Consider the following 21837-nt stretch of genomic DNA (forward strand, 5'->3'; position numbering starts at 1 on the left):
ATATTATTTTGTTTCTGCGTAATCATCAGAATTCAGCTAAAAGAAGTGTGACATTATTTAGCAACATGAGTCAAATCGTGATCTCCAGGATTTGCAAAGACTGCAAATGCAGTGCTGGTATTAACAACAATGTCTTACAATATCAAAAAATATTCACGAGTTACGAGTATGATTTTGTTTCAGTGTAAATGACTTTTTTTAGCTTGAAACACACTAACCTTATTATATTAATGACAATAACAAACGAGTTCATTTTGTTCATATCGCTGATGCATGAACAAATTTGCTGAAATAAATGAATGCAGCATTGAGTGGGGTTCATATCTTCGCTGTTTTTCATGCTCTGAATATCCAAAGCAACAAATTGATATTCATCACACTCGAAACGATATTCGTTCTGGCAGTGAATTTGAGACAAAACTCAAAAATAAAAAAATATTCAGGCTGGACCTTTTAGAGATCTAAAACGCCAGAGTTCGATGAAACGAACTTTGCAAAAAATCGCGCAGGATTTTATTTAAGCAGCTGCACAGTAAAAGTCCGAACTGAATAAAAACCAACCGCACACAGCAGCCTCAGGTTGAAAGTAAACAATAGCTGATATTCATTTGGCTAACATGAAATTCAATTCTGACATCTTCAATAATCAGAACGAAAATGACACTGGGTGGAAAAATAAACTTCAAAACATATTGAAGAACAAAAGTTCATTTGCTCATATTCACTGGTTGTCTGGATCTGTCATTTTGATTTCCGTTTGGAATATATAGGTTTTCAATGCAACCTAGCTCGGAAATCTATGCGTTCGAGCTTGAAGGCCTGGATGATAGCTCAGGATTCGGGATAATGTCGCATTTTTGGACTTACGGAAAACCATACAGTTTGGACGTGACTTGTTGGAGAATTAAACACACTTGGATAACTAGTAACTAAACACAACAGATTTATTTCGCGATGCTGTACATTTGGTATAATGTATGAACGATATGTTCCGATGAACAATTGCAAATATAAATATATATAGAAGGTGCATTTGCATATGAAATAGAATTCTGATTATACGCGAGCGTAACATGAGCAAATTTAAAACACATGCGAATTGGGGCTCTTTTGGTATTAACAAGTTCTTCTGCATAGCTACTCGATGTTGATAATCCCTAATATTTTCCTTCGTTGATTGTATTGTTTTCACATATTCAGAGCTTTAACCCTTCTCTTCGTTGGCCGAGGCATTTTGATTGAATGTAATACTTTACCGTTTACTGTTTTTAATAGCATAGGCAGCCGTGGCAGTGTTCCGAGCTCTGCAATACAATTTGATTAACCAATGTTAAAGTTGCTAAAACTTACATTATAGACCCATTAAACGTAAAAATAATAATTGTATTGATATCAACACAATTTTATTCTATTGACAAGCTGACCCGGCACACTTCGTTTCGCCCAAAATTTGTTTTTTGTTATCAATACCTTCAAACATTCACGTTTTCTTATTAAGCACAAATTCATGAGTTCAATCGCAGAACTGTCCATTATCAATCAATCAATCAATAATTATAGAATAATTGCTAAAAATTCTTAGTACTTCTACCAAAACTCATCATTAAAATTGTTCGCGATCGACATCGCGAAAGAGGAGCAAGAATTGAAAAAAGCAACTTTCCTTTCCCATCCTTATCCTTTTTTCCATCCAAGCCTCTCCTTCCTGCCACAATCACAATCACGACAATCACAAGAACCCAATGCGCAATGAAATATGGGCCGAACGCATACAACGGTACAGCGTACGAATCGTATCCCTATTAATGTAATATTGTCATTACAAATCCAACTTTCCAATGTGTAGTATCGCGAAATAACTCCACAAGTGTTGAAAGGTTTTCCGGTGTTTAATTTTCCAGGTGTTAGAAGATTCCGTGTATAATCCTGAGCTATCAACATCCAGGCCTCCTTCAGCCGAAGGATCCGCCACATCCTCAATGGTGTGATCCACCAATAATATCAGATTATTTTCAAACATAATTCTCGTTCAATATTTTTCAACCACTTGCAAATAGCATGTTCCTCCGTTACATGGAATAAATGTTTGATACAGAATATATGATAGAATAAAGACAGACCCCTCTCCTCTTCTCCTCTTAGAGAGGGGGGGGGAGTGTCTATTCACCATAGAAACGTTTCGGGCCTTCTAAGGTCCCCCCCCTAAGGGAGGAAGGAGGAGTATTCCACCATAGAATCATTTATTGTACCCTAAAATCTCCGCATGCCGAATTTGGTTTCATTTGCTTGAATAATTCTCGATTAATGCAGAAATTTGTATTTCACTGGTATGGCAGAACACCACCCACCCTCCCCCTCTGGAAAGAAGGGTGGAGTGTCTTACCATCGTGAAAACATTTATTGCGCCCTGAAACCTCCATATACCTAATTTGGTTTCGTTTGCTTGATTAATTCTCGAGTAATGCAGAAATTTGGGTTTCACTTGTATGGCAGCACCACCACACCAACGCCCCCCCCCCCCACTCCCATAAGAGGGGGGGTGTATCTAACCATCATAAAATCATTTATTGCACCCTAACACCTCCATATGCCAAGTTTGGTTTCATTTGCTTGGTTAATTCTCGTGTATTGTAGAAATTTGTGTTTCATTTGTATGGCAGCCCCCCCTTATGGAAGGGGTGGAGTGTCTAATCACCATAAAAACATTTGTTGCACCCTAAAACCTCCATATGCAAATTTTGGTTTCATTTGCTCGGTTAATTCTCGAGTAATGTTGAAATTTGTCTTTCATTTGTATGGCAGAACCCCCCCCCCCTTTAGGAACTCAAACTATCACGAAAACCTTCCCCGGCCTCAAAAACCCCTATGTACCAATTTTCATGTCGATCGGTTCAGTAGTTTCCGAGTCTATAAGAATCAGACAGACAGAAATCCATTTTATATATATATAGATTTTCATGACATGAAACGCTATGACTCAGGAATAACATTTTATTGAGTGGTTTTTATAGCTGTTTCGATGATGTTGTCTGGCATCAATGTCGAAAAAATAACGATGCTTTCACCAATACAAACAAAACCATTGCCGAAAATTGAAAAATGCAAATTTAACTTTCAGAGCACTAGTTCGAGTTTTCCGACGTTTTTCACTATACAGTGCGACAGCAGATGAAAATTTTATATCTTGTGAGTAATCGATTAGAGTTTGGTTGATATTACTTGATGGGAAGTGTGCGAAAACGATCATTTTCTTCACCTGTTTCGCAAAATTATTGATTTTCGGGCGAGGGGTAAGAGAGAGAGAATAATGGAATGAGCGCCATTGTGGCAGCCATTTGTGGCTAGCTTCCACCATCACCTTAACATCACAGTAATAGAGAAAGCACGTTTACAGGGATATACCCATCCGTTGGATGATACAATGCGAATTTGTGAATCTTGTTTGGCAGTGATTTGGCACAATAAGTGTGTTACAAAGAAAAAAAAACGATGTATAGATGAGGATAACACTAACCAAAATATGGAAGATTCACAAGCTCCATCAAATGGTCTGTGTATATACACGGTTACTTGTCGATGGGTAAGGATTTTGAAGACTTTGCTTGGACAAATTCAATTATTTTCCTAAATCTCTTCCATAGATCTCTTTCTTGTAGTAAAAAAAAATAGAAGAAAATTATCAAAAATATTTAACCATATGTTTGTCTAGATAAATTTTCGATAAATGATTTGGAGATATCCAAAACCTGGATTTTATCGACTACGCTGTAAACCAAGGTTTCTCAAAGTGGTCGATATCGACCCCTGGGGTCGATTTCTGTTTCCTAGGGGTCGACAGAAACGAAAATTGATTTCGGGGGTCGACGGGGTCCGAATATCGACCCGTGGAAAATAACACAAATTCTTATTTCAAATATTCAAGAGAATTTTCAAGTTTCCTGAAATAATTGAAAAAAAAATTGTTACATCATGCACATAGATGACCAAGCATTTTGTAAATTCTTTTTCAATCACATTATTCCAACTCACTTCATTTAGCTATGTAAATACCATTCAAGCTCCCTGGTGTTTCAGAACGCATATGGTCGGTATTAACCCTTTCGTTACGAGTGTCGTCGATAGACGACATCCGCACGATGAGCTGTGTGTACGAGCGTCGTCTTTAGACGACATGAAATTCATGCTGCTCTTCAATCACACCAGCGCGATGCGCATACTTTTCGGCGTAGTGCTCCGTACAAGGGTAGCTCTTCGGCGGAGCACACTGCCGTAATGAAAGGGTTAAGTCAGACCGGACCATGTGACATTTTTATGATTTCGAGAAAAACGAGCTTGAAGTTCAGTGCTCTGCAATTTTCAAAGCATTTAATTTTTTCGTTCAATATAGTTCTCAGAAATGTTAACTACTCTCTGACTTTGACGTGTGATAATTGTAAAAAAACATCAAGTATCATGCCAAAAACGGCTCTTATTTGGCTGCCTATACGTACATGGTCCACTCTGACTGAACCAAGTGAAGCATTTTTTTGATTTGGTTCACTATGACTGAACAATTTCGAAATATTTCTCAATCAATTAACAGTTGTGATTCAAAGTATTGCTACAGCCTAAATCGCACTCTGAAATAGTACATTTTACGATCATTCACACTGAAAACTAGCATTTTTCACTGATTCGTTCAGTCAGAGTGAATCATGTTTATTTTGTAATATACTCAGAATGTGCACATTTTACAATAACGGGTTCAAACACATTTCAACAAGGTACCTATTGGCTTCAAGAAAAAGTTTTATTGGTTTAAATTTGGCGCTTGAAAATTGTTTAAATTCAATATACAAATGATTGATACATGGTCCACTCTGTCTGCACATGATATAGAGCCATTTCGCCATGGTAAATGGTACATGGTCCACTCTGACTGCATACTATGAGGGATTTTCGTTGATCAATCATAACAATTCATAACATTCCTGCTGTATGCGTGATTTTCCAAATCTGATAAATGTGGTATGTAGCATACATAATGCTAAACCAAATGTAATCAACAACTCGAAATTTTCAGTTTTGCGACTTGGTCTCCTCTGACTTAACACCGACCATATGAAATTGCAACCTAAGGACAAGCTTGTTATACAGTAAAATATCCGGAGCATGTTTGGACGTGAATTTGATGATGACTTCCTTCGTGTTAAATCATATCTGAAATATCTGAATTCTATCTGAAATTTTGCGTAAAATCTGTAAAATATAGAATATTCTGTATATGTGGCAACCCTGAGAATGACTTATATCTTAGTAGAAAATGTTATTGCTGTACATTTTGAAAACTCATCAAGGCGATGAATGTGCACAAGATGAAAATAAAAAAAGTACAAGATGAAAAATTCGGAAAGTAAAAAAACGTGAAGATGGATCGTGCAAGATAATGTGTTTGAGCGTATGAGTCCTCCAGGCATGTTCCTCTGTATTTCATACATATACACGAAGGAAGTCATCATCAAATTCATGTCCAAACATGCTCCTGATATTTTACTGTATAACAAGCTTGTCCTTAGGTTGCAATTTCATATGCGTTCTGAAATACCTGGGAGCTTGAATGATAATGTACTCAACTTCAAATTTAATTCAATAGATTACAAGGTATTTACATAGCGGAATGAAGTGAACTGGAATAAAGTGATTGAAAACGAAATTTACAAAATGCTTGGTCATCTATGTGCATGACGTAACCATTTTTTTTGTTCAATTATTTCAGGAAACTTGAAATGGGTCGCGAAAAGGGAAAATGTGATTCAATTGATTATAGACCAACAGATTTTCTCTCCAGCTTGACGAGTCTACATTACCCAGCAATGAAGGTCTGTTGTTAGGGTATGTTCGATCTATTAAAGATGAAAATATGTGCCAAGAAATTATTTTTGCTACACATATGAAGACTGATACCAGAGAAGAATCGATCGGTTTTTTTTACCGAAAAAGCTATTCAATGGAAGAATATTGATACTGATGGTGCACCATCAATGGTTGATCATCACCGTGGTTTTACAGCTCACTCAAAGTTATAACTGCGTGAGGTACTGGTCATTCACTACGTGATTCACAGACAGTATTTAGTAGCAAAAAATCTCTGAGCCCTAGATCGCATCAGTCTTTACTATATGTTATGAGTGCTATCAAAAACCATCGATGCAATTCTTTGAACACTCGATTATTTGCTCAGCTATATGAGAAAAACGACGAAATCTTTACTTGAAGTAATTCTACACGATGGAGTTCACTGACCACCAAGAGCCTCATGCATAGCAAGATTTTCAGCTTTTTTGAATTTGTGTTTCAACTGCAGGGTGACGATTTCGACTCGATTGAAACAATATCAATAATATTGGCCCTTCTAACAATACTTTCAAAACAAAATTTGGTTTGTCAAAATTATCACAAAAGCTTCAAGATCATGTTATATTATCATATGTTTTTAGATCTTTAAAATTTTCAAATTCCTCAATTGGTAATAAATCAATACTATATCACATCCATGGAATGAGCCAAGGTGATAATGCAAGAAATGTTTTCCATCATCATACTTCGACGAAAAAGGCTTCATTATGGTTACAAACAACGCGAAACCGAAAGAACCATTTGAAAATCAACGAACGCGGAGATTCAAGGCTTTAACTAACCAATATTGAACCGTATTTGGATATTCGGTGTTACGTATATATTGGTTTGCGATTTGGATGTTTTTATAGTTTGTGAGTAATTTGTATTAATAATTATTTATTACACTTGATATTTACTGGAATATGATTGAGAATTTTTTTTTTTTTGTATTATAGTGACTTTTAACACTTTTGGCTGATTTGTCACATTACTCCCATTTTTCGGAAAAATGTTGGGAGTGTGAATTGAACTCGTAACCTTATGCGTGAGAGGTGCGGATGTTACCACTAAGCCAGATCGCATCTGTGAAAAAATAATGTCAAGCTTATTCATTTAAACAACTGCAATGTTTTCAAATTGATATTTATTCAGTAAGAAAAAAAACTAAAGATTGGATTTTCAAAGAAATTTGGCTATGGGGGTCTAAGGTAAGACTTAATTCTGGAAAAGGGGTCGCTTGCCCAAAAGAGTTTAAAAACCCCTGCTGTAAACGAACGCCAGGATGCTTTTTTTTTCTTTTGGGGTAAAATTTTATCCTAAAAGAGTATGACATTCATTTTTCAAATTGAGAAAAATTATTTCAACAGTGCTGATTCTGCAGCATTCCTATGCAAACGGTTGACCGATTGTTTTGAGTAGGGGAACCCGGGACAAGAGTGCCCATCTGATTATTTTGCCTATTTCCATCTTTTACAATTGTTTAACTACAAAACTTGGTTTTATACAGATACTGCATATATCTCACATATTATCAGCCAGAACTTCAAATATTTTTATTGGAACACAGATAAATACTAACTGAGCTTCTTACAACTGCAATCTATATAAGAACGCACAGGCGCAAATTAACGAAATGCCCTCAGTTTCTATATGTTTGCATGACTCCATCCATAAATACAAATAGAATAATCACTTTTCTTCAACTCACTGTATGAACTAATTTAAATCGTACGTTTCAATAAAAAATAAATTTGTTATCTCTCAACTTCCGGGGCAAAAGGAGCCATTATTACCGTAGTAAAAATGCCATAGTCGTAACCTCGAATTCGATCTGTCAAACGCAAATAGTGTAATCGTGGTTGTGTTTTTTGTGGTCATGGTTTGTAAATATGAAGGGATTTCGTTCCGAAACCAGTGGCAGATGAAAACTATGGTTGTTGCCGTACATTCTGTAAATCATGGAGACGAGCTGCGGAGGAATATAGTTTGTCCAGAAGAACATTGGCCAAATATGTGCAGAAGTTAGGCCGTTTCAAAACTGTGTTTTGTAAACCACAGGAGGAGTAACTCGTGAGCCACATCCTTAATATGCAGAAGTTATTTTATGGGCTGACAACACACGACATCCCGAACCTAGGGTATAAAATCGCAGAGTGAAATCATTTAGATCACATCCAAATTGGCCGGAGAAGATTGGCTTGCCGGTTTTCGTGAACGCCACCAGAACTTGAGTTTGCGTTCTTTGGAAACACCGTGAATTTCACAGTGCTTTTTTCATCAAAAATTATGTTTGGCATTCTTGCCCCGCCGAGGTGGCACTCTTGCCCCGTACTGGAAAAATACAAGCCAAATTTTTGTAAATGAAACATTTTCATAGTAAACATAACTTTTGAACAATTTGATGCATAGCTACACCTAAATGGGAGTATAAATGAACAAACCAGCAAAAAAATGGAAAAAAATATAACAAAAGAGCATTCAAAAACGCGTATTAGCTTAAGTGGTACTCTTGCCCCGGGTTCCCCTACACAATTGAAAACTATCCGAAGAATTCTAGCTTTAAAAAGTTATGTAGGAATAAACCAGCCAAAAGTGTTGAAAGTAGCTAAAAAGTAGCAAGAAAAACAGGAAGTGGGTTATATCTATGGTATAACCGCAAGGGTGACGTAGGACTATCGTTGATTTAGAGATCATTTGTTTGAAGTTGAATCTGAATTCATTCTGAATGAATGAATATTTGGAGAACTTCGAAAACGAGAGCGTTACGTTGGAGCCACAAGGTTTTATGCATCCAATAATGGATACGGAAATATCCTACTGATGGGGAAGAATAATCTTCAGAAGCTATCCTGTTAATTGCGATTGATTGAAAAATCACAAAACCAAATGTATTTGGTCACAGTGTTTCATGGATAGAAAACATTAAAATAAACTCTTTCACATGAATGTTATTTTAAATTCCCAGAGGAACTGGCAGATTATTTTCAGTAACGATTAGATATTTCCACATTTTCCTCGATACTGGAAGCCCACCAGTGGTTAATGCTAACTCGATAACCATCTGTTAATAGCACTTGATTGAAACATATTTGGTCACAGTGTTACATGGATAGAAAACATTCAATTAAACTTTTTCACATGAATATATTTTGAAAATTACCAGAGGAACTGGCAGATTATTTTCAGTAACGATTAGTTATTTCCACATTTTCCTCGATACTGGAAGCCCACCAGTGGTTAATGCCAACTCGATAACCACCTGTTAATAGCACTTGATTGAAATATATTTGGTCACAGTGTTACATGGATAGAAAACATTCAATTAAACTCTTTCACATGAATATATTTTGAAAATTCCCAGAGGAACTAGCAGATTATTTTCCAGCAATGATTAGATCTTTCCGGAACTTTCCCGATGCTGAATGGCATCCTAACGGAAAGAGTTCTGCGCGTGTATGTGTCGATCCTTCGCCGTCCACCTCCTCCAGCACGTTAGGCAACGATGTTGTCTTGTCGATGTTCTCACGAAAAATGAATGTGTCTCACCACCAGAATATCGCTTAAGTATGCTTTTTGTGTGTGATTGAATCGAGAGAAGGTGTGGTTTACGATGGCAATTTGGAAGGCAAACTAGAGGGGAATGAACTCTCTGAGCTCGGAACTTTCGGCGACTGAGCAATAATCGATTGCGGGCGCATACAATATTGGATACGGAAAAAACCTACTGATGGGTAAGAATAATCTTCTGAAGCTATCCTGTTAATTGCGATTGATTGAAAAACCACAAAACCAAATGTATTTGGTCACAGTGTTACATGGATAGAAAACATTCAATTAAACTCTTTCACATGAATATATTTTGAAAATTCCCAAAGGAACTGGCAGATTATTTTCAGTAACGATTAGATATTTCCACATTTTCCTCGATACTGGAAACCCACCAGTGGTTAATGCCAACTCGATAACCACCTGTTAATAGCACTTGATTGAAACATATTTGGTCACAGTGTAACATGGATAGAAAACTTCAATTAAACTCTTTCACATGAATATATTTTGAAAATTCCCAAAGGAACTGCCAGATTATTTTCCAGCAATGATTAGATCTTTCCGGAACTTTCTCGATGCTGAATGGCATCCTAACGGAAAGAGTTCTGCGCGTGTATGTGTCGATCCTTCGCCGTCCACCTCCTCCAGCACGTTAGGCAACGATGTTGTCTTGTCGATATTCTCACGAAAAATGAATGTGTCTCACCACCAGAATATCGCTTAAGTATGCTTTTTGTGTGTGATTGAATCGAGAGAAGGTGTGGTTTACGATGGCAATTTGGAAGGCAAACTAGAGGGGAATGAACTCTCTGAGCTTGGAACTTTCGGCGACTGAGCAATAATCGATTGCGGGCGCATACAATATTGGATACGGAAATATCCTACTGATGGGGAAGAATAATCTTCTGAAGCTATCCTGTTAATTGCGATTGATTGAAAAACCACAAAACCAAATGTATTTGGTCACAGTGTTACATGGATAGAAAACATTCAATTAAACTCTTTCACATGAATATATTTTGAAAATTCCCAAAGGAACTGGCAGATTATTTTCAGTAACGATTAGATATTTCCACATTTTCCTCGATACTGGAAGCCCACCAGTGGTTAATGCCAACTCGATAACCACCTGTTAATAGCCGCGCGTGTATGTGTGTGTAGCGATGTCTTCCCAGGGAACCGTTTGTGGCATCACTCTCCTCCTGATAGATTCCCTTCTGGCCTAGGGTGCACAAACAGGCTCTTGGTGACACCGTTCATCCGCGCTTTCATGATAAATAAAGAGCTTCACCGCAACAGCGACAACATGCTCCAATCGCTGTTCAATTAGAACTGAGTGGATTTCCGAGCGCCGCTCGCTTATATACCGATTGGTGATTTCAATAGCCTGTTTTGAAAGCAATTTTAAGACTATTGAAACAAGTTTTTGGATCAAAAAGTAACAAGTATATAACGCGTAGACATTTTATCTTTCGAATGAAGTGTTTATCATACCATTTCGTTCAGTTGTTTAGGAGCTATTAACGCTCAAAATCTCGGTCTCCGGCGTAACGCTTTCGTTTTCGAAACTTTGATTTTACACCCCGGTATAGAAATGAAAGACGTAGTCCTACGTCAAAAAAATGCCATTCACTGACGCTGTCACTGTATAACATAAGTTTTATTGCTAATATGTATAAGCAAAATTCACAAAAAAAACGATTCTTTCATCTTTTCCGGTTTTTTCGATTTTTTCCAGCTTTTTGCAAAATAATGGTTGGCGTTTCTGACCAAAGTACAACTTTTTTTGAACCCCCTCACCGCTCTTGCTTGTAACTATTCTAATTTTAAATATTTTTTTCCGTTTGATTCTTGTTGTGTTGCTAAAAGATAAAGAAACAAATCTTTCAATAATGTATAGTAAACATATTCTTTGTTTTATTTGTTCAGGGCTCGAAAAAAAAACGTCAAAAATTCATGCCTCTACACTAGAATACCCCCTTAATGTACAATTCATATATGTAACAAAACCTGAAAACCATTCGATTTTGTTTAGAGTACAGGTTTCAATGTATATTATTTAATTATAAATCATCTAAACGAAAAATCGTCCAGTACATATTCGCGAAGGTTTATCTATCAAGTACTACCAAAACTAACACGAATAAAGCCCCATTTAGAGATAATGAAGTTACTCTGATAGCGTTAATGAGATTCGAGAACAAAATAAAATTAAGATGAACATAATGTTATTTCGTATACCAATTATTTTGTACAGTACTTTATAGTGTATACGCTGCATCTCAAGTAATTGAATGACGCTAAATCTCGGAACCACTTATGGTATCACAAACCATAGATTTGTTCCCGCGTTTACTAATGTGTTGTTCATGTACGTGTTCGCGTCTCGCTCCAGTCGTACAAACACAAGTCACCGATTACGTTTCATTCATCACTTCGCGACCGCGCAGCTGTTGGTAAACATAAAATCTCTATCAGTGCTATCAGCGAACCAACCCACACACGATAAGATTCTTACAAACAGTGTAGCGCGGATATTGCTCGATAAAGATTGTGATTATTTGCCCGAGCAGCAGACAATTTGCGCAATGGTTCAACTTTTCGCCGTTACTATGTACGTAGTAAGGTATGGTTTCCCAAAAACCATGTTCCAAATTCACTCATTCGGAGGCTTTTTTCGACACTGGCACTCGACAGGTAACTAAATGTAAATGCTCTTCCTCAGCACGTTTCAAATTCCAACGCGCGTGTTTCCTGTTCAATCTAAGGGGTTTCTGTTTTTGTTTTGGTATTTCAGTTGTATCGAAATTTGGTGACGCACAGCAAAGCAAGAACATTGTTTTGGGTTCCAACGAAGAGAAAACGTCTCGGCTTGGCCTTTATACCTGAAAATGCAATTGCGGCAAACTTGTTTGATTTGCTGGCTTGCAATGAAATATTTTGACGATTAAGTCGGTTGAATGATCCGGTTTGTTAGATCCCGTAGCAATGTCAACCAAGCCGTATCACAGCGCCAAATTAGAAAATCGTAATCATTTCGTTCCAATAATTAGCAAACAAACATTTAAAATGAAACCTGATTTTAAACCCGAAAATTGATGCAAAATTATGAGCCATCGAATAGCAACAGTACTGTCCAGCCCTCGGGCACTGATAATGATAATTGCGAGCTCATTCAATACAGTTGTGGAGAAGACGTACGGACAGTCTCATGTCCACTCGGTACCGCGTTCAGGTGTATTGCAATCGCCATGCATTAGTCATTCTTTACCTTCGATAGAAGTTCGTTCGCGCGGCTATTCCGTGTATCGCGTTCGAGGCTGAAGGTCTCCGGTGTTGCCTTTTCCTCGCCTTCATAACAACAAACTTGTCCACAACAATGAGGAAGTTCAGCGTCGATAGTGGAAAAGTGAAAATGGAGAAATAGTTTCGTTGCTTTCCGTTTCGGACCCACGATCATACGGCAAAAATGCAGCAGCATAATCACCGACCTGATATACTCGTAGTTTGAGCGATAACGAAAACAAGTGACGAGCAGTAGTGCCTTTAGTTTCCGTGCCATCCGTTCCGAGTTGTGCAACTTCGTGATCACGAGTGAAAAACAATCTCTGCAGTGAGAGTGAGTGTGTGTGAAGGATGTAGGGCTGTTCAGTATTACATCATCGTCGTGTGGGGTCTGGAAATAATTTTCAAATGCTAAGAAAGAAAAAGAAGCCCTTGTTACTTGTTTTTCAACGAAAGGTACATTGCTAGAATGTGTTCTGCTCATGCCTACATTGTTATCTTCCCGTGATAAGAAATGATAAGAAACTGTACAACAAGATAAGCCCATTGTCACTCATTTTCCTAGAATCCATCGGACTATCTAAACTTTAAGTGGTGATACGAAGTGTACCGAATGCTAATTTAATCGCTTTTGGGAAAAATAGATTTGCCCCAAGTAACGAACATTCTTGCCTTGCCTTCAATGGACTCCTAGTATATGCTTCAGAACGCGCCAACATTCGCCAAATTATAATTATTCTCAAATTAATTTACCGTGACAATCTGGCGTATATGCTTTAATTGCAGACTCAATTTTATGCGTGTTAAATCACGTTCAAGGTTTAGCTACTTGTCATATGTTTTTTATTCGAGACTTTTTTCACAAATTGTTATACGAGATAAACAACACTTTTTTTAAATGAAATGACCATTTAATTTTTTTTGTACATGTGTCTATCCCAGGACCTATAAGCCCCTTTTGTACAATTTTACCTAAGCGACATTGATTATTCTCTGACTAGAAATAGCAGCCTAGTTAAAATTGCAGATGGTGATGTCTGTGGTCGGGCCGAAAAAATCCGACCTACAAGAAACCTTGCAAGATACCTGAAAGTATTAGTCGAATGAGCCGTTGGATAGAGGATAGAGTTCTCCACTAAGAATACAGAAAAGGTTGTTTCTTCTAGGAAGCATATATCAGCACTACTGAAGCTTCAAAATGAAACACCATTTAAGTATCTTAAGGTCTAGTTAACTCCAGATGTACTTTTGGAGCCCATATTAGATACGTGAATGAAAAATGCTAACAAATAATAAACTTTTTCTGCACAATTATCTTATATAACAATTGTGGAAATAGCCCCGGTGGGAATCCCATCCAATAAAGTAGTTTCTGTTTCCATTCAGCTACCAAAATACACCTTATTAAACTCGAGCGAATTCAATAGTTTTGTCTCGCTATAGCGATGGGGTATATGGCATCAACGCACACCATAAGTTTCGAAGTTTAAGCAGACATACTTCCAGAAACGATCTCTTCTCATTTTTATATCTTCGGTTCCCCTTTCGAGGTAAGATCATAACCGAAAACATAGAGCAGCAAACCGGACTAAATCTTCTTTCAGAATTCATTACCACGAACTCATCTCCATGTAGGTTGGACCTTTTTCGCATATACCAAACCGTGTTTGTTTTTCTTACTACATCAGATCCTCTCTTAATATTGATATGTTAATGAGGAAGGACATCTATGGAGGGATATGAACCGAATATTATTCGCAAATGTTTATTCTCGTGCAACCACTATAAAATCAGATGTCAGTTTGAGACATTCTAATTTTCCAATATATTTTACATTTTTAGAACATATTTAGTTCGAAAATGACGAAGTGACCCAGTTAAAGGGCGAACACAAAATTATTGCGACACCGAAAATGTCATGCCAATTTTCTTATAATGTTTAGAATCAAACCAAAATTTTAGGGTAGTTTTATACATATATTTACTTCAAAAATCAAAAGAAAAGTTAATCGATGGAGCCTTGAGTGTAAAATTGAACGCATTTTCGCTTGATGCCCTCCATCAAAGTCTTTACAGTGTCATCCGGTACCAGTTTCTCAGTTTTTTCCATTTTCTTAACATGTCCTTCTCGTCTTTGACTGTCTTCTTGCTCTTCCGAAGTTCCCGCTTCATAATTGCCCAGTACTGCTCTACTGGGCACAGCTCCGGACAGTTTGGCGGGTTCATGTCCTTTGGAACAAAATGGACAGAATTGGCCTCATCCAGGACACTTTTAGAATAGTGGCATGATGCCAAATCTGGCCAAAAAAGCGGAGCTTCGTCGTGCTGCTGCAAGAACGGCAAAAGGCGCTTCTTGAGGCACTCAGATTTGTAGATCTCGCCATTTACTGTGCCCTTTGTCATGGAAGGCTCACTCCTCAGTCCGCATGAGCAGATGGTCTGCCAAACGAGATATTTGGAGGCGAACTTCGACATTTTCTTCTTAAATTTGTCGTCCACATCGAACTCGCTCTTGCCGGTGGAAAACTCCAACCCCGGAATTTGGTTAAAATCGGCTTTTATATATGTTTCGTCGTCCATCACACAGCAGCCATATTTTTTCAGCATCTTCTCGTAGAGCTTCCGTGCCCGAGTTTTGGCCGTCGATTGTTGCCGCTCATCGCGGTTTGGGAAGTTCTGTACCTTGTATGTATGTAGTCCAGCTCTCTTCTTTGAATTCTGGACGTAGCTCTGCGACATGCCGATCTTTTTAGCCAAATCACGGCTTGAGACGTTGGGATTTGCTTCAATCATCCGCTTCACCTTTCCCTCCGTCTTTTTGTTCTCCGGTCCCGGTTTTCTTCCAGCTCTTTTGCCGTGGTCCAACGTCAACCGCTCCTAGAATGGCTCCAACACTCTGGAGACGGTTGAATGGTGAATGTTCAACATTTTTCCCAACTGCTGATGTGGCAGGTCAGGAGATTCCAGGTTTTTGGAAAGAATTTGTTCTCTCGACTCGCGTTGGTTAACCTCCATTTTCGTTGATTCGAAAAACACGACGTCGAGTTTGACAGCATGTAGACAATACACATCAATGAGAAAGTGTGCAAAATTTGGTTGATTTTTACCCACTGGTAAAAAAGTTATGTCCTGTTAAATGTGTCGCAATAATTTCGTGTTCGCCCTTTAAACCGTACACCACCGACCGGAAGGGTCCAGGTCTGGCGAATACTGTGGTTATGGTAGTCGATCCCGTTCCAGCGTTCTGAGTGTGTTATATTTTTGTTTAGGTTTTCAGGCAGCATGTAATGTGTGATTCCAGGCGCAGAGTACTTTCTTCTTCCCGGAGAGATTTGACCGCAACATCAATGATAATGCTTTATCATGTGAAGGTCCCGATTTTCTACGTTAGGGATTGACAAAAAAAAGTAATCAATTCAGAGAAACTTTTTCTGACTGATAGTTTGCGCTGAATTTTTCAACTATGTTTCTTATGATAAAGTGTCTTAAGCATACGGGAAAGTGTTGTGTACTTCGAATCGAGCGCGTTTTGTTTTCGAATGTTTTTATTTTGGATTAGACCGGTTATATGCTAGCGTTCGCTTTCATGTTGTGACATGTGTTGTTTCTTTTCGATGATTTTGTACGATATGGAGAATGAAATACATCATCTATTCGAGGAATAATGAATCACATCACTCACCACAGTGAATCCTGATTTTTATCCTCCCCTACTAACAGCTATCCCTTCCTTGATAAACGCTGGGGAACCACGCTATAGAGGCGACCCTTCTGGCCTTCGGGCGGCGAATATCAAATTACTAGTTTCTTTAGAGTCCAAAAAGCATTCCAAACATTTCCATGTCTCTAACACCAGATTGCATTAGGAACTCATTTCCGTCCAAAAAAGTTAAAATCAAAAGAACACACGGCTTTAGGTATGGATTGTTTTCTTTAGCAAATTTTAGCAACATGTAACTGTATTAAGAGATGCGCACTTAGGTTTTCACTGTTTGTCAAAAGATGAATCCAGAAGTAAGTGCTTCTCGATTTCGACATATGCAAAACGTCATGAATCAAGATCGAAAATGTTGTCTTCAGCACGTTTTTGTGATATTGTTCTCTTGGTCGAGTGAAAATGTCTGATTTCAGACCAAATAATCGTCATTAGCAAGAAGTGTTGTAATTTTTCTTTCATTAGAAAAAAAAACTGCGGAAGCGCATTGAGAGTTCCAAAAGCTCACCGAAATGCTGCTCTTATACAGGGTGCGGCAGCATAACTTCCTTTTTTCAAAACTCAATAAAAATTATTGTATGCATCGGAAAATATTTATTTATTTTTTATAATGTGCCGAAATGTCTGAAGTTTTTATTTACATTGTTTTGAAGATCAAATCTGTTAGGTGACGTGCCCCATTCTCCATACATTGCGTAAACTGATTTCTGGCGTTTGTCATGACTCTTGTTAGCATAGCAGGTGTTATGTTGGCAATTTCTTCTTGGATGTTGGTCTTCAAATCTTGTAGGGTTCTTGGACGGTTCACATAAACACGGGATTTCAAAAAACCCCATAGAAAAAAATCACAAAGGGACAGATCGGGAGAGCATGCCGGCCATTCCAAATCGCCTCTAATTGAGATAAGGCGCTCTGGAAAGTGTTCCCTCAAAACAGCCCTCGATGCTCTTGAAGTGTGTGCTGTTGCACCGTCTTGTTGGAATCAAGTGTCCCCCAAATCCAAATTTTCTAGCCGTGGGAAAAAAAATGGTAGCATGTTTACATACCGGTTCGAATTCACTGTCACTGTAACCTCTTTTTCCTCAAAAAACCAGGGACCAATAATTCCAGCTGATGAAATTCCATACCACACTGTGACTTTGGGTGAATGCAAAGGCTTTTGATGCAATTCTCGAGGGTTGGTGTCAGCCCAGTAGCGCATGTTTTGTTTGTTAACCGACCAACACAAATGAAAATGGGCTTCATCGCAATAACCGAACATCCGCTTGAAAAGTAAACCTCAACGGCAAAGGCACGCTCCTCACTATTCCAACGCATGATGGCGACTGAACCGTGTCGGGGCAAAACTTTACAGTATCCCCTCTTGAACGAGACCACTAGCGCTTCGCTATGACATCAACTAACTGAGTGGCGCGGTGTTTATATTTATATTTATATTTATATTTATATTTATATTTATATTTATATTTATATTTATATTTATATTTATATTTATATTTATATTTATATTTATATTTATATTTATATTTATATTTATATTAATATTTATATTTATATTTATATTATATTTATATTTATATTTATATTTATATTTTATATTTATATTTATATTTATATTTATATTTATATTTATATTTATATTTATATGTATATTTATATTTATTAGCAGACTTATCTCACTTCTTAACTAGGCGAACCTAGCCAGAATTTTCACCTGCTCCCGGGCTTCTGAATGCCAAAGGGGGACTAGGCTCTGCGGAATGCACGTATCTGCATGCTCGTGCTGTTTCAGTCCTGACCGAGAAATTGTCGGACAATCGCGCAGGTGCTAAGGACGACCGACTTTTGGATGCCGGCCAATTCCTTCTCCATATTCAACACCTTTAGCGCTTCCAGAAGTGTCTTCGGGACAATTCCAGTTCCAGAGAGAACGACTGGAACAATTCTTGGGACCTCCCTTAGCCCCCACAGTTCCTTGAGCTCCACGGCCAATGGTCGGTACTTGCATATTTTGCGACCGTGGGTCTCCTCCAGATTCTGGTTCAGTGGAATAGCGACATCGATGATGGTGACTTTGCGGTCGCTCTTGTCGTAAACCATTATATCTGGGCGGTTGTGGTGGATCGAGAGGTCGGTCAGAACAGTGCGATCCCAGTACAGCTTGAAACGGTCATTTTCCAGGACAGGTGCAGGCAGGTACCGGTAGTTTGGTACGTTGTCTTCCAGTAGAGCACATTGGAGCGCCAGTTGTCGATGAACAATACGGGCCACGTTGTTGTGGCGCTCGGTGTAGGCTGCGTTGGCCAAAACGGGACAGCCTCCCATAATGTGCTCTATGTTTTCACCTGGTTGATGGCACATCCGGCAAATGTCATCAACGTCTTGATGCCAGACGTACCGCCTGCAGTTTCTCGTCGGCATTATCCTGTCCTGGATGGCTATCATGTCGGCTTCTACTACTGAAGAGAGTTCACCACGCGTTTGCCACAGATTAGATGCGGCCTTGTCGACGTGTGGCCGGTCCAGTTGATGGGGGTGGGCACCATGCACTGCCTTCTGCTTCCAAGCTGCAATCTTCTCCTCCACTGTCTGCAGATTGCAGTTGAGTTGGTACTCCGCTTGCGCCAAGTGCAGAGCGCTGTATCCTCTGTCGGCGGCGCAGACAGCCCGGTATAGCGCGTTTTGGTTGGCGCGTTCTGCGAAGTACTCGCGCAGTTGTCGTACCTGGGCAACACACAGTGCAGATATGTCGACTATTCCAAGTCCCCCTTCTTTGCGTGGCAGTGAAACTCTCTCCAGTGCCGATTGAGGATGGTGCATTCCGGCCTCTTTAAATGCTTTCCTCATCCTCCTCTCAAGGTCCTCTAGGTCAGTTTTGCTCCATTTGACTACACCAAAACTGAAGGTCAGCAGGGGAACCGCGAATGTGTTGATCGCACGTACCTTGTTCCCAGCGTTGAGGAAAGTCCTCAGGACACAGTTCACTCGACTCAAGAACTTGTCTCGCAGCTCCGTCTTGATGTCGGAGTGGCGAATCCCGGTGAGCTGTCGGAATCCAAGATATTTATAGGATTCGCCACGAACCATGTCTCTTATGAACTCGCCGTCATAGACCTCGTAACCTCCGGATTCGGTAAGCTGCCCTTTCAGCAGATGGACACAGCGGCACTTGTCAAGGCCGAACTCCATGCAGATGTCCCTGCTTATGTCTTCGACAACCCGGATAGCTACACCTAGACGCTGACGTGAATCAGCGTAGACCTTGAGATCATCCATGTAGAAGGTATGGGTCACTTCTTCGTGGGCGCCGTCGCCATACCTTATTTTATAGCCATGACCGTTTCTATTGAGCGTCCTACTGAGGGGGTTCAGTGCCAGACAAAACCAAAGCGGGCTGAAAGAATCGCCTTGGAATATCCCCCTCTTTATCTGCAGCGTTCTAGACTGCAACACATTTTCCCCATCACTGAGGTGCAGAGACGTACTCCACTGCCTCATCACATGCTGCAGGAACCTAACGACGACGGGATCAATTTTGTAGAGCTCCAATACCCGGACGAGAAACGAGTGAGGTATGGAGTCATAAGCCTTCCTGTAATCGATGTAGGCCATACTTAGGTTCCGCTGGTTATATACCGCCTGGCCGACTATGGCTGCGTCGATGATGGCCTGGTCTTTGCAGCCATGCGTATTTTTCCTGCATCCTTTCTGCTCTTCTGCGATGATGTGATGCTGTTCGCAGTGAGCAGAAACTTTGGCGGTAATTATGCTGCTCAGTATTTTGTACAGACTCGATAGGCACGTTATCGGTCTGTACTTTGATGGGTTCAATGTGTTGCTGTCTTTCGGGAGGAGGAAGGTGACGCCACGGGTGGCGAATTCAGGAAGGTTGTGTGGGTCACGTAGCACCTTGTTGAAGCACTCAGCTATCTTTGGATGTGCGACGGTCAGCTTCTTGTGCCAAAAGTTCTGGACACCATCGGGGCCCGGTGCTGCCCAGTTCCTCAGGTACCGCGAGGCTTCGCGGACATCGTTCTCTCCGACGATGATAGCTGGCATCTCTCCAATTTCACCACAACTCTCCTCCTCCCGTCTTAACCACATTTGCCCGTCGCGATGTTCTACTGGGGTCTCCCAAATACCAGCCCAGAAGTTCGTCACATCGCTAATATCTGGCAAACCTTCGCGGTAGTCGGGCTTCTCGTCGCTAATGTGGTCGTAGAACGCTTTCTCGTTATCTCTGAACATCCGATTTTGTTCCTGGCGCTTTGCAGAGTCAGAGTAACGTTTCAGCCGTTTTGTAAGGACGCTCAATTGCTGTACCAGTGTGTCGAGTTTTTCCGTCAGCTGGTGAGCTCCCAGCTGGCGAAGTTCAGTAGGCCGCACGATCACAGCAACTTGGCGACATAATTTCACCGATCTGCTGCCTCTTTTGTACGCCATCAGTCTTCCAATTGCGGCGCGCTTGTTTAGGATCCGTTGCTCCAATCTCCTTCGCCATGGAGGATCACGCCTTTCACGGAGATGTTGGAGCAGTCCGCCTCTTGGCCTAATACGGTATCCTAAACTTTTGGCGGTCGCCACAGCAGCACAGTAAACTTTCAGTTGCAGCTCCTCCATGTTCTCAGCATCAACCAAGTGCAGCGGAAGAACGTGCTCGTTCATGAGCTTTACTGCACTTGTCAGCCTGCGGGAATGCTGCAACTTCGGGATCCTGGGGCGCGACAGAGGGTCCGTGTCGCGGAATTGTGAGATCGCCTCGTCGTAATGGAAGACTAGATCGCGTAGTAGTTGTTGATCTGGCTGTGGATCTTCCGGCTCAGGGGGTTGTTGTACTGAGGCCTCCACTGGTGCTGATTCGCGTGCCCCACTCGCGAATGAATTGCTCAGCCGTACGGAACTTCGTCTCGACACATCGCTTGCTCTGCTTGTTCTGGAGCTTAGTTCTCTCTGCACACGCTGCTTGATCTCGTCGACTTGCGTTTGGGAGAGCATATTGTTGCGTACAATCGCTCTACGCCTCGCGTTCATCGCGTTTTGGTCAAGCCTCCCGACGAACACTGGATACGCTTCCTCGAACATTACGAGTATTCGAGGGCGACCGCTCATGTCCGTCTCCAAAGCAGTGCAGATGTAATAGGCGCGGATCACGAATTCGTTCATTTCGTGTGTCCACATGATCCGTCGCCTAGTAGTACCCACAAGTGTGGACGACTGTCGTCTGACAGTCGCAACACGCCTCGTAGGCGCAGCGTTTCGTTGGTGATGTCGATGGCTACTGTTTCCGTGTGGCGGTAGCTCTTCGGGTTGAACCCGGCTGGTGGCCCGCTCTTGCACATCGCCCTCCAGCCGCTGGCCGCTCGCTCTTACGCCCGTTCCAGGACCAGCTCCAGTTCGGGGACCCTCCTCGG

The 21837-nt window shown here is 40.3% G+C and overlaps 1 protein-coding gene across 3 annotated transcripts in view; it reads left to right on the forward strand.

The window, feature by feature from the left end:
- The first annotated feature begins 12631 nt into the window (after positions 1-12631).
- The window catches only part of LOC129765450 (uncharacterized), a 48122-nt gene continuing 38916 nt past the window's right edge, over positions 12632-21837 (forward strand). For 2 of the 3 annotated variants that reach the window (XM_055765789.1, XM_055765787.1), the window contains exon 1: positions 12632-13045. The gene's annotated coding sequence lies outside the window, so the exon portion shown is untranslated. The remainder of the gene's footprint in view (positions 13046-21837) is intronic. The other variant, XM_055765790.1, reaches the window with a different exon arrangement.

This window comes from Toxorhynchites rutilus, chromosome 2 (genome assembly GCF_029784135.1).
Source record: "Toxorhynchites rutilus septentrionalis strain SRP chromosome 2, ASM2978413v1, whole genome shotgun sequence".
Classification (NCBI taxonomy): Eukaryota; Metazoa; Arthropoda; class Insecta; order Diptera; family Culicidae; genus Toxorhynchites; species Toxorhynchites rutilus.